General features: G+C 34.3%; 1 long non-coding RNA gene across 1 annotated transcript in view; it reads right to left on the bottom strand.

Annotated features, from left to right (window-relative positions):
• Nucleotides 1–354: 354 nt before the first annotated feature.
• LOC131279445 (uncharacterized) overlaps nucleotides 355–12,018 on the bottom strand; it is a 33,134-nt gene continuing 21,470 nt past the window's right edge. Inside the window, exon 2 of the long non-coding RNA XR_009186793.2 lies at nucleotides 355–478. This is a non-coding gene — a long non-coding RNA (uncharacterized lncRNA). The remainder of the gene's footprint in view (nucleotides 479–12,018) is intronic.

Here is a 12,018-nt window from a genome sequence, read left to right as displayed (position 1 = left end):
ATGAGTTAGCTTCACTTTTTCAGAAACTTTGTTCTTTGAAACATACATGTTTGTGTATGTGTGTGTGTTCAGAAAGTATGTCTTCATTCTTAATTATGTATACTGCTCTACATAGGCCAAAGTAGGAGATTATGTAAAGAGCAAACATAGGTGGCTAAGGGAAACAGTAGAATGTGTTGAAGTTCATCCTTTATCTTGAACTCTACCTTAACATGATAGAAAATTAATGAGCTAACTTTGTGCCTCATTATTTCCAACTCTAGGAAGGTTAACTATAAAAAAGAAAATACCACTCTAAAGTAAGTCAGAATACGAAAACTGCTATATAACATTATCACCCCAAAATCACAGTGGCACAACACAACAAATATTTTTTATTTATTCACATTATAGTCCAGTACAAGTTGGCAGAGGTGCTTTATTCCATGCGTTCTTTCAGAGACTTAGGATCCATCTCCCAGAATCTCAGAACTTTCCCCTGGAAGTAGAGGAGAAAAGAGAAGGAGGGTTAGAAGAGAGAGGGCAAGACAGAGGGAGTAAGAAAAGGAGAGGGAGAGACTGAGAATGAATGGAATATCTTATAGGAAGTTTTAAAGGACCAGTCCTGAACTGTCGTATGGCCCTAACTAACTGCAGGGAAGGATGGGACATGTATTCCAGCTATTTTCCCAGAAGGAAGGGATATGGGAGTTGTTGAACATAGAGCACTGCCTCTAACATAATGGCTTTCAAAACTTTATTTCTTTGGTAAATGTCTTCTTTGTAACACAGAATCAGAAAAGAGAGAAAAACTAAAGAATGACAGACACAAACTTTGAATAATACCTGGATCTTCTAGATTCAAAGCTCAATAGCCCCAGCAACAACATTTGGATGAACCTGGAACCCGGGACTCTTCAGACCCTGGAGATGACATTCTCTGTGGGTTCTTAGTGGGGGTATGTATGTGTGTATATATGCATATACTGAGAATTTAGCAATACAGGAGAAAATAAAATGGAGGGTATATTTGTTATCAAGACAAAATTCTGCATTTAGACACATGCTGTAGAAGAGAAAAAGAGGTTTTTTTCCCTAAATACAGACTTACCAAGTGACTCAATTACTATGAAAGACCTTTATTCCCAACTTCTAATAGCAGCTTCATTCTAAAAATTCTAGACTGTTCTTCAGTCTTACAAACTGCTTGTGTTTGGTTTCACAACTGTATTAAATGTTTTTTTTACAAAAATAATCTATTCAATCTCAAGCAGGAGATATGCATACGGTTTATAACAGATATTTCCACCATTTCTTAATGAATAAAAATCACAAGACAATCAGGGTGTTGGGATACTAAAAATTTCTCCTTTTTAATCTTTTTGTGTGAATTATCAAATATGCTTTTCTCTAAGTTCAGAGTAATTCATCAAAATCTCACAGAAAGCCAATGTCACCAGTTAGTCTAGTAAAAACCAAAGACCACAGAATATGGAGTCACTATACACAGGTACATGTCCTGGCTTTGCTACTTACTGGCTAAATCTACTTGGACAAGTAACTTACTAAAGATAATAACTAAATGAAGCTAATGAAAACTCTCATTATTCTGCTACAACATACTACCAAAGGTAGTTATAAGAACCAAATGACACTGAAATATGAAAATTATACCTAACTTCAGCCTAGATAGAGAGCATAATATTAAAATTGAAAGGGAAATATTTGCTTTTTTTCCACAAATATTTATCAGTGTTTATCAATGCCAAACATTTAGTTCTATATTAAAAATCTAGCTCTATATTAAAAATGGATAGCATACGTTCAGTTGCATCTCATGTTGCTCATCTGGTAAAAAGCAAGCTGAGGAATATTCCTTAAGCTATAGATCTTAGTCTTCCCTCCCCAGACAAACACAGAAGCCCTCTTCCCTTAACACAAAGAATACATTGCAACTCTAAAAAGTGAAAGTGTTTATTAAAAGTATAAGATAGAAAAAACTGTTGCAATTCACTTTTAAAGCATTAGCAAGTAAATATTTTGTGATATTTATGAATTTCAAATAAAGCCACCTGACTACTTCTGTTTCAAGATATGTTTGATCCTTATGTACTAATAGTACTAAAGAATGATCAGAACACAATATGTAACCTTAATTGAGAATTTCTTAGTGTTTGCAATTCACATAAATGATTACACATAACTCTCACTGCATCTCAGTGGGTAGGTCCACGACATACTCATTTGGGAGAGAATAAAGCTGAGGGGCTAAAAGTGGATCAGTTAATAGCTCTCGTTTGTCCCACAGGTAATGTATTTCACATTTGGGGAAGATTTAGGTATACAGTGTTTCCAGAAGAATTTGTATTGCATTCAGTTCAGCAAGTATATGTTCATGTGTTCTAAAGCATCAAAGCCTATCACAGTAGAAAAGCTTGACGTTTATTATTAGACAGATCTTAGCAATAGTCTAGCTCCACCATTTGCTAATCGGGTAATTTTAACAAGTAATGGGCTATTTCTGCTTAATTCTTCTCAACTGCAAAATGAGATAAGATCTACCTCGGGAATTCTTTTGTGAGAAATCAAGAAATAACCAAAAAAAAAAAAAAAAAAAAAAACCTCTGGAAGTAGAAGATGACATTGTTTAGGCCCAAGTTGAAGCCAGAAATACAGGAAATGAAAAGCAACTCAATACACTGCATTTCAAGATTTTTTTCAAATCATGGGAGATAGACTGATGCACCCAAAATCCAGCACTGAATCATAGCTGACTGAGTAATACTTTTAACAGGAACACATACTATGTACTGTGAGAACACTCAGAAGAAAAGATGAATTCTGACTTGATTGACATTTTTGTTTAATACTTTTGTTTTAGTATATCAAATACATTAGATGAAAAATAATTCCAGCCCTTGATTTTATAAACATTTTGTATTTGAAAAAAGCATCTTTTACAGATTTCAATATGCATCATGGGTATTCTCTAGAGAGTTAAAAAAAAAAAATTTCATGGCCTCAGAGACACTAAGACTAAAAGGGAATTACATATCCATTTTTCCAGTCTTCTATATACTCAGATGGGAAAACTGAGGCCAGAGATAAATAAAAGTTCTCACGAAAGTTTTCCAAGTGATTAATTGTTAGCCTCATAATTTCTTAAGACCAGGTTTAATAGCAGCCAATCAATTAAGAGTTTCAACTAGGAGCAGGAGAATGGTTTCCAGGCATAATTTTAGTACCTGGTTAAAAACAACATAGACCAAGGAGATGAGACAGAAAAACAGATGTTTAAGTATAAAGTATTGCTACAATAGAAATAATTCCATGCATCAAAGCTGAAAAGCACTATTGTAACAGGAGAATCAATAATTCCTCTTCAGTAGCAAATAGTCAATTACTTAACTTGACTCTGTATTCCATAAACTGTGGAAACATTTTTCTGTTATTCCATTAGCAATAAATTACATTTTGAACAAGTAGAATTCTGTAATTGAGCTTTAGAGATTGGTTGTTGAAAAAGCTAATGCTTTATACTTAAGGACTAAACAATAAACAAGAGGAAAATATCACCTTCCTTTTAGGGCACTGCCAGTGGAGATCTAGTTTATACTTGGGTGAGCAAGGGAAAGAAGAAATCCCCTGTCAAGTGTCAAAAGTGAGAAGCATCTCACAGGTAGGAAATAACTCCAATACTGATACTTTGTTTACTTCCCAAAATTCCCCCACAGTTCCTTTCTCTTTTTACATTTATATTAAACTCATCATATAAAACAGCACCATGGGTTAAATATTTGATATTTTTCCTTTCAAAGAAGTTATCTTCAGGGACAAATGCATAGAATTAACCTCATGGCTATTCATGGAAAATCTGAGATGGCTAAATGGAGGCATTGTAAATGGGTTGCTAAATATGCTAGGTATTTGATCCTTAGAATATTTGCTTTACCCAGGGAAACTATTTTATGTAAAATTAAATCACTCTTAATTTATCATCTTTGATAACTTACTTATTGGTGTAGCACCTTAGAATACAGCCAGTGATCATATTTGGGGTCTTCCATTAACTGAATGTCCAGTACTGTCATCCACATTTATGATAAATTGGTTTATTAACTTGATGGAGTTCAGATGATGATTTTAACATGTTTGTATTTCATTCTTCAGAGATTCTAAAATTTTTTATTAACTTTGTATAAGTAAATAATCAAGGGGAAAATGGTTTATAGTATGCTACCAACATCTTAAAGTAAAATAATTAGGCCACCTTTCATCTAAAACTGCCATGACTAAACACAGATGCTAATTAGAGACTTAGAAATCAGGCTGGAACTAAACTACTTGAACTCCTAGTGCTTTGCCATTTGCTTCTATTTAATATGAACATAAACTCCTTGCCACAGTGAATTACTCTCTATTCAACATTAGATGAGGTTGTGGAAGCTGAAAATTCATCTTCAGGTATCAAAACACTATCTGAAGAGGTTAATAGAGATGTTTCATTAACAAAATAAATAACTTGTTCCCTTAAATTACTGTGCATATGTGTGTGTATGTATTGGCAATATATAAAATAATTTCACATTTAATCATTTTCTCTATTACATTTAAAAGACTGTCATGTCACTTATTCCAAAATCCTTTTGAACAGTTGGGGAACAAGAGGGAAGATAGGAAACCATTTTTTTCATATGATTATTTCTAGTGATGACCAGTATAGCTAATATTAATCTTAAAACTTAAAATATTTAATAAAATAATTTGTTAAAACCTAACTCATCAATTATAGCCAGGACTCTAACATATGAGGTATGCTTACAATATTTTGACCTAAATAATTCAGCGGTGAATTAATGTCAGCATTTTCTTGCTAATTAGGTTCAAACCCTATTGTTTCTCTCCTTAGCTTGTCCTATCATGCTTAGCTTTCTCCTGGGCATATAGCAAAGAAATAAAGCATAGAAAGGCTTTTTCTCTCTCTTTAGCACTGTCTCTTGCAATGAGAATTAGTCTAACATGAGATGAAGATTTCATGATGGCACCCATAGCAGGGAAAATGACCCTGTCATCTTGAATGCCTTTAGACTATACATACCCATTGATTTTTAGACTGGTTTTTTCAAACAATTCAATCCAGAACAAAGGCAGTCCAATATTTCTCTAAACCAAAAGGATTACATAGGAATCAATAAATCAAGAAATATTTAATGTATTTACTATGTATAAAATGTTGTACTAGATGGTGGATGAATGAAGAGAAGAAGTATAAAACTTCTGAGTCAAAAGTATATAAACAAAGTAGAGAGACATGAGTCCCCTTTTTAGTTCACCTACTGCCTGCTTTTGTGGCTCTGTGTAACACATTTTATCTCTTAAGCTTAGGTAAAATTGTAATTCCAGGCACTACTCTCCTTGACCTCAAAGAATTTACAGTCTGATTAACAGGAACATGTGATCTTGAATTAATATAATTCAAGGTAAAGCAGGATATGGACTATCATTGTGCCATTGTTCTGTCATTGCACAGGAGAGTATGAAATAGTTGATTATATTAACATGCCCCTTACCTGTATCCTCAGAGATAACCTCCCACAGTTGTATCTACAGAATTTCATTTAACATTCTAGAATTATTTATCAAACACCTGCAATATACCAGGCAGTTGTTCTAGAGCCTGGGGACAAAGAGCAAATATGCACAAAAAACTCTTGATTTAATGGCACAAGCAGTCTTTTGGGAGGAATCACATTCTAAAGAAAGAGATAAGAGAAACCTAAATCAGAGGGTGAAACATACAGTGAATATACCAAAGCAACCAGAAGGGTATAGGGAATGCTGAAAGGAGAAGTGGGACTGTTGTAGGATTCTCAGGGATGGCCTCGCTGAGGATCAGAAGATGTAAAGGAGGGACACCTGAGGACATTTGGAAGGAACTTCAGGCTAGGAGAACATGACAGACACAGGTCCTGAGGCTGGATTGGTCTGCAGCACCAAGTATCACTTTGGCTGCAATATAGAGAGATGTCTGCAGCAAGTAAGGTCAGAATCTACAATAACTGTTTGAAAGCTGTTGCAGTAATCTAGATGAGCCGTAATAATGGCCATGTGAGAACCTGTGAGAATCTAGGTATATTTTTAAGGTAAAACCCCAACAGAATTACTGATAGATGAACTGACCTGTGGAATGAAGAATGGAAGAAGAGTCAAGAATGACTCTGGGGAAGCAGATGTGGCTCAAGTGATAGAGCTGCTGCTTACCATGTGGGAGAAATCTGGGTGCTGCATCATTTCAGATTCAGGAGCCTCCATGACCACCGCTGTCCAGAAACACAATGATGATGTTCCCCTTGGCCACCTAGTGTGGTCCGACGGAGATTTTTAACACAGTACTTACATCTCAAATTCCTGTGTATCCATGTCTTCAAGCAGGTTTTCATATAATAACTCTCTTGGAACTTAAAAAGCTTCCCCTTTCATGCACACATTATTCTTTTTTTGTTTATGAAAACCTTCCAGAAACTCCCTCTGCTTTTTCTTTCAGTACATACACACTAATTCTTAATTATTTAGAATGAGTTGATCTTTGTATATTAAGTGGATACTAAGTTAATATTCATTTGAAGATAATGTTGATTAATATTTAGAAAGTGCCATATTATGCAAAGTAAAAATCTCTGGGGAAGAGGTTGTTAGTAAAATAAATTTAAAGAAGCTTGCCAAGCTTGGAGGAGGATGTTTTAATCCCCACATTTCCATCCCCATTTATCCAGCAACCCTCTCCATTCCCTAATTTCATACAATTCCCTTTCTGTGGGTCTAGGATGGGCCCTGGAATGTAATGTATTCTCTTTAAAAGGTACTCTTCCATATATTTTGATTAGCCAAATATAAGAATCACTAGATAAAGGATCCTTTTAGTGAATCTGAAAATAACATTAATTTCATGGTATGAAATGGACCATGATAAAATTAATTACTAAATATCTTCTGTTGAAGTTACTACTCTTAGAGTAATCTTCTAAAAAATGCCTCTTTTCTTTCCTATATAGAAACTTTATTTGATGTGGAAGATGAATATAACATAATTTATACTGTATATGCAATCTAGTCTCATCATTAATGCATTCTCATCCTTTCATATTTTAATAATATATTACTCTTTTGTGTAAAAAGGTGATTACTTAATTTTATATATTTGCACACAAACATTAATGTTCTGTAGTGCATTCCTTCCCCAATGAATGGGAAACAGAGGATTTGGAATCTGTAGCATTGCCTACAGTTCATTTAATTAAGATTGCATATTTGGTTAGGGACAAAGTAAATTCAACAAAGCATTAAAATCAAACATCCCCTTAATTAAACTGGAGAAGAGACTGACTTCATCTTAGATATTGTTTATTTTTATTAATAGAATAAGAATTTTCTGACTCCAAAGAAGGTATGGTTTCTGTGAAACAAAGATACCTCCATCCAATTGCATTGTCTGTAAGCTCAAATTTGACCCCTATCTCATCCAGTTTAATATTTTCTGAACAAAGGATTTCAAAGCATGAAATGCTATACAAATTATTACTGTTACGGATATTTCATATTGTAATTTGCACACTTGCAGGTGGTACAAATGGACTTTGCCCAAATCATGATGGATTTAGGAGAATTCAAAATCTTTAATACTGGCCCTTACTTAAGCTCAGTAGACTAAACAAGTCCAGCCTAAATGAGAAAAGCAGTATAGCCATATTTCAAATTAATTAAAACAAAACTCACAAAGAAAGCCTTTATCTTGCTGTTCAGTCAGAGTAAGAAATATGTTTTATAGGAACCACTACACGCATACATCCCCACCCTACCTTCATAGTTAGATTATCTGTCTATCCCACTAAATATTTGAATTGACTACCCATATGTGATGTTTACATTAGAAATATTTTTTAAACAAAGAAGCTCTTTTGGCACATTCTTATATTCAATTAATTTCAAATAGCATTACATAGTTCTGCATACTTAAGCAGAGTCTAATGCACTTTTTAGTAAATGCACTTCTCTGCAAAATGGCAAATTCCCTCCACAGATTCTGTTACAAAGAGACAGGATATATTAATGCATATAGCATGGTGTGACCCATCCTGCAATCTGTTCCAGGGGATTTTATTGTTTGAACTCATCTGTTTATGAACAATGTTTCTGACAATTTGTTTGCTGATCCACTGAAACACATGTATATGGCTCATGAAGAGGCAATCATTTCTAGTCATAGATTGTCTATGACTACAGGACATATTGTCTTCCAAAAGATACTTTTATTCCTCCAAAAAGACTGAAATCTGGAAGAGAAAAAGACAAATTGAAATAAGATTTAAAATGTACACAACTTTAAATAGTAGAGACAAATGCAAAGGAAAAGAAGAAGGCATCAAAAAGACCAGTAAAGGAAGCAGCTGTGGCTCAATCAGTTGGGCTCCCGTCTACCATATGGGAGGCCCTGGGTTCATGGTCTGGGGCCTCCTTGTGGAGGCAGGCTCGCCAGCACACTGTGGAGAGCTAATTCAGCAAGGTGACGCAACACAAGAAGGGAGACAAGTGAAAAAAAAACAACCACACACACACACAGAGGAGCTCACAGCGAATGGACACAGAGAGCAAACAACAAGCAAGCCACAAGGGGTGGGGTTGGGGGGTGGAATTAAAAAAAAAAACCCACCAGTGAATATATGGTTTGCCCTTGGTCTCAGTTTTCATTCCTTCAGTAGAGTTTATTCCTTACCTCAGTCTTTCTGTTTACCTTCTCCCTAACCCTCTCTCTAGTTTCTCTTCCATCCCATAATAATACTGAATTTTATTTTTAAATGAATGCTTTATCTTGCATTAAAAAAAAAAAATCCAGGTGACAAAATTCAAATTTGCAAAGATAAATGGAGATAAAAGTATTTATGTTACAAAAGCATTCATCATAGGATCCATAAAAAGGAAAGGATTTTTAAATGGAGATTTGATTTACATGCAATTTTTTAGCCTACTTCTGAAACATAAAGGGAAGTGCAACTCTGACATCATAAAACCGGCACCTGCCAAGACTAGCTAGCTAAAAAACTACTCCTAAACATCTCAGCAACCCAACCAAACATTTGCTTTAACTTGTTTTCAGTTCATGATACCCAGGTAATCACAATACAGGGCAGTCAGTCTTAGCAAAGTCACGTGAAACCAGATAACACAATATATATCTAGATAGATTCAGTCTTAAGAAAAGTTTTCCTTCACTTAAGGGAAAGTCTGAATAAAAAAATAAATAAATGCATACATGGTAACCTATAATGATTTTCTATGGACCATAGTCTTAGTTTGATACCAAGATATTGGTTTTTCTGGAATTTATGAGAACATTTTTTCCCCACAAAGTATAAATGGTCTCTGTTTTGCTTGAGCTATAAAACATTAAATTAGCAGCACATTGAAACAGAAAGACTGCCCTCTTAACCACTTGAAATGGTCCTGTGCACATGATTTGTTAGAATTACAATAAAATTATCTAGCAAAACTTTTAATTTTCATTGAAAATTTATATATTTCATTGTAAACAGCTGAAAAGGAAATGTCCGGTTTTTCATGATAAACATCTCCCTTCAGCATCCATCATTAAACTGGTTTTCCTATATTTAGATTAAATATTTCAGGACCTGGAGTTAGCCCTACCCAAGTTCTCATTGCATTACTATGCAATTACCTGTTTCATTTGTACATTTCCCGAACTAGCCTGAAAATATCTTCAGTGCAGGAACTGTCTTCTTCAGCAATGATCCCTGGCACTTAACATAAGATACACCATTGAATCTTAGTAATAAGAATGAAAATTATAGCAATATGAAATATTTATTAAAAGCCTACAATGCCAGACATTCTTTTAAGTGCTGTATGTATCTTACTAATACTCAAATGCTATTATTATACCCATCTCACAAATAAATAAACTGAAGCAGAGAGAGGTTATATAACCAGTGTTAGGCAACTAATAAGTGACAGAGCTGATATGCAAACCTCCAAAGTCTGTATACCTAAACACTATGCCATAGTGCCTTGAGTATAACTAAATCCATAATAAATATTTGCTGGTTGGACAAATACAGTTTTAAAATGTGGAATGCAGTAAAATAGTAGGTCTGAGTTAAATCATAGAAGGGGAAAAATAAGGCTAATGACTAACTCAAACAATGATCATTGAGATAAGATATTTGTTAGATGAATGGAGCTTTGTTGAGTTGGCACAGCTATCTTTTTTAGGAAGGAGTATTACCCAAAGTGATGCATAAAATTTTAAAATCCTATCAGCAATTACAAAACATACAGGAAGTTTCAAAAGTATTGGAACTTCCTTTACTTCTATGGGAGGGGTAAGGATAGGGGATTAAGAACTAAATAATATACAAAAAAAAAAAGAGAACAGGAAGGGATAGCAATTAATTAAGTGTAAGAATCAATTGTTTGTCATGGTTAAAGAAAGCCTTGTGTTAGGAATATACATGACTGCAGTTACCTCACTAAATGTGGTTCTTGCGCACTATGTTGAAGCCTTAAATAAAATGATTGTAGATATTTCCCTAGTACCTACATATTTCATATTCTTGTTAAATATTCATTTATTGTGACTTCTTCAATGTCATTCAAAATTAGAGAAATGATGGTACATTGAACATTTTTTTAAAAATGCTTAAGTCATAATTTTAAAAGTATACTCAGATTACAAAAAAAAAACTACTGCTCTTAAGGTGGGAACATCTATGCTCTAATATTTCCAGTTTTACTCACAGGAATATAGCTGCTGCTATGATATGATATAATTGGCATTTTCTTTTACTTGAAGACTGAATTTTTTTTTTTGAGGTACAAGGGATTGAAACTGGGACTGCGAATGTGGGAAGCTGGTGCTCAACCACTGAGCCACATCACCTTCCCTGAGTAGGTTTCTTTGTTTTGTTTTTGCTTGTGTTTGCTTATTTTCAGGAGGCACCAGGAACTGAACCCAGGACCTCCCATGTGGGAGGCAGGTGCTCAACCATTTGAGTCACATCCACTCCCCTGTGAACTCCTTTTTATCTAATTGTACTGACTTCTAAAAATTATTGAGTAGGCATGAACACCATTGTTTGCATTATATATATTAACAGTGAAAAATAATATATTTAGAAAAGTGATAAATGTTTTTAAAAGCAACTCCATGTATAGACTATTATGCTCAGAAATCCATGCATCTATTCATGCTAACTAGATTCCTGAATACGTAAGCATTTACAAATAATTGCATGATTTGGCACCAAAATAAGTGAGAAAATGAGCCATGATGCTATTGCACATATGAACATAATTGAATGCATGTTTTGATAAATGTTCATTAGGAGATGGATATTTGACATGTAATTCCCCTCAGTCATCTATTTATTAATGAGTAGACATTATGTGTATGTGTATTTTTGTGTTGTGCATGTATGTATTTTTGTCTCTGTGAAGGTTAAAGAGAGGACAGTGAGCTGAACTATTATGAAATACAGATATGTCCCATATTAGCCATGGTCTTAATTTGGGAGTTTCATGGGGAAAAAAATGAAATGGACAAAGCATCAGAGTCAAGTATATGCTTTAAACTGATGACCCAACGTTTATTTAGTCTATGTATTAAAACATCCAAGGTTAAATAAATACATATCAACTATTTATTATGCCCACATCTTTCAATAATGCATTATATTGAGGAGTTTACGGGATTATTTTAGATCTGGAATAAAACCAGCAGCAATTTGGGAAGGTACCAAAGTGGATGGAAGCAAAAGAAATAGAGTAAGTAGCTTGGGATACCAGCCCTCTTTCTCTGATATGCTGTAATTAATCTGCCTTGTTGAACAGATATTCTGGCAAGAGCAAATACTAGCCAAGTTAGGAGATAGATGGAAGTTTTGTGGAGTGCCCTCTCTCACTAAATTCCTGCCCCCAAGGTTTTCTCTCTAATTGTCTTCCTTGATTCATTGCTTTCTGAGCTTACTT

The sequence above is a fragment of the Dasypus novemcinctus genome, chromosome 8, assembly GCF_030445035.2.
Source record: "Dasypus novemcinctus isolate mDasNov1 chromosome 8, mDasNov1.1.hap2, whole genome shotgun sequence".
NCBI lineage: Eukaryota > Metazoa > Chordata > Mammalia > Cingulata > Dasypodidae > Dasypus > Dasypus novemcinctus.
The sequence above is the reverse complement of the archived record's forward strand: the minus strand, read 5'-3'. Positions and strand labels throughout refer to the sequence as shown.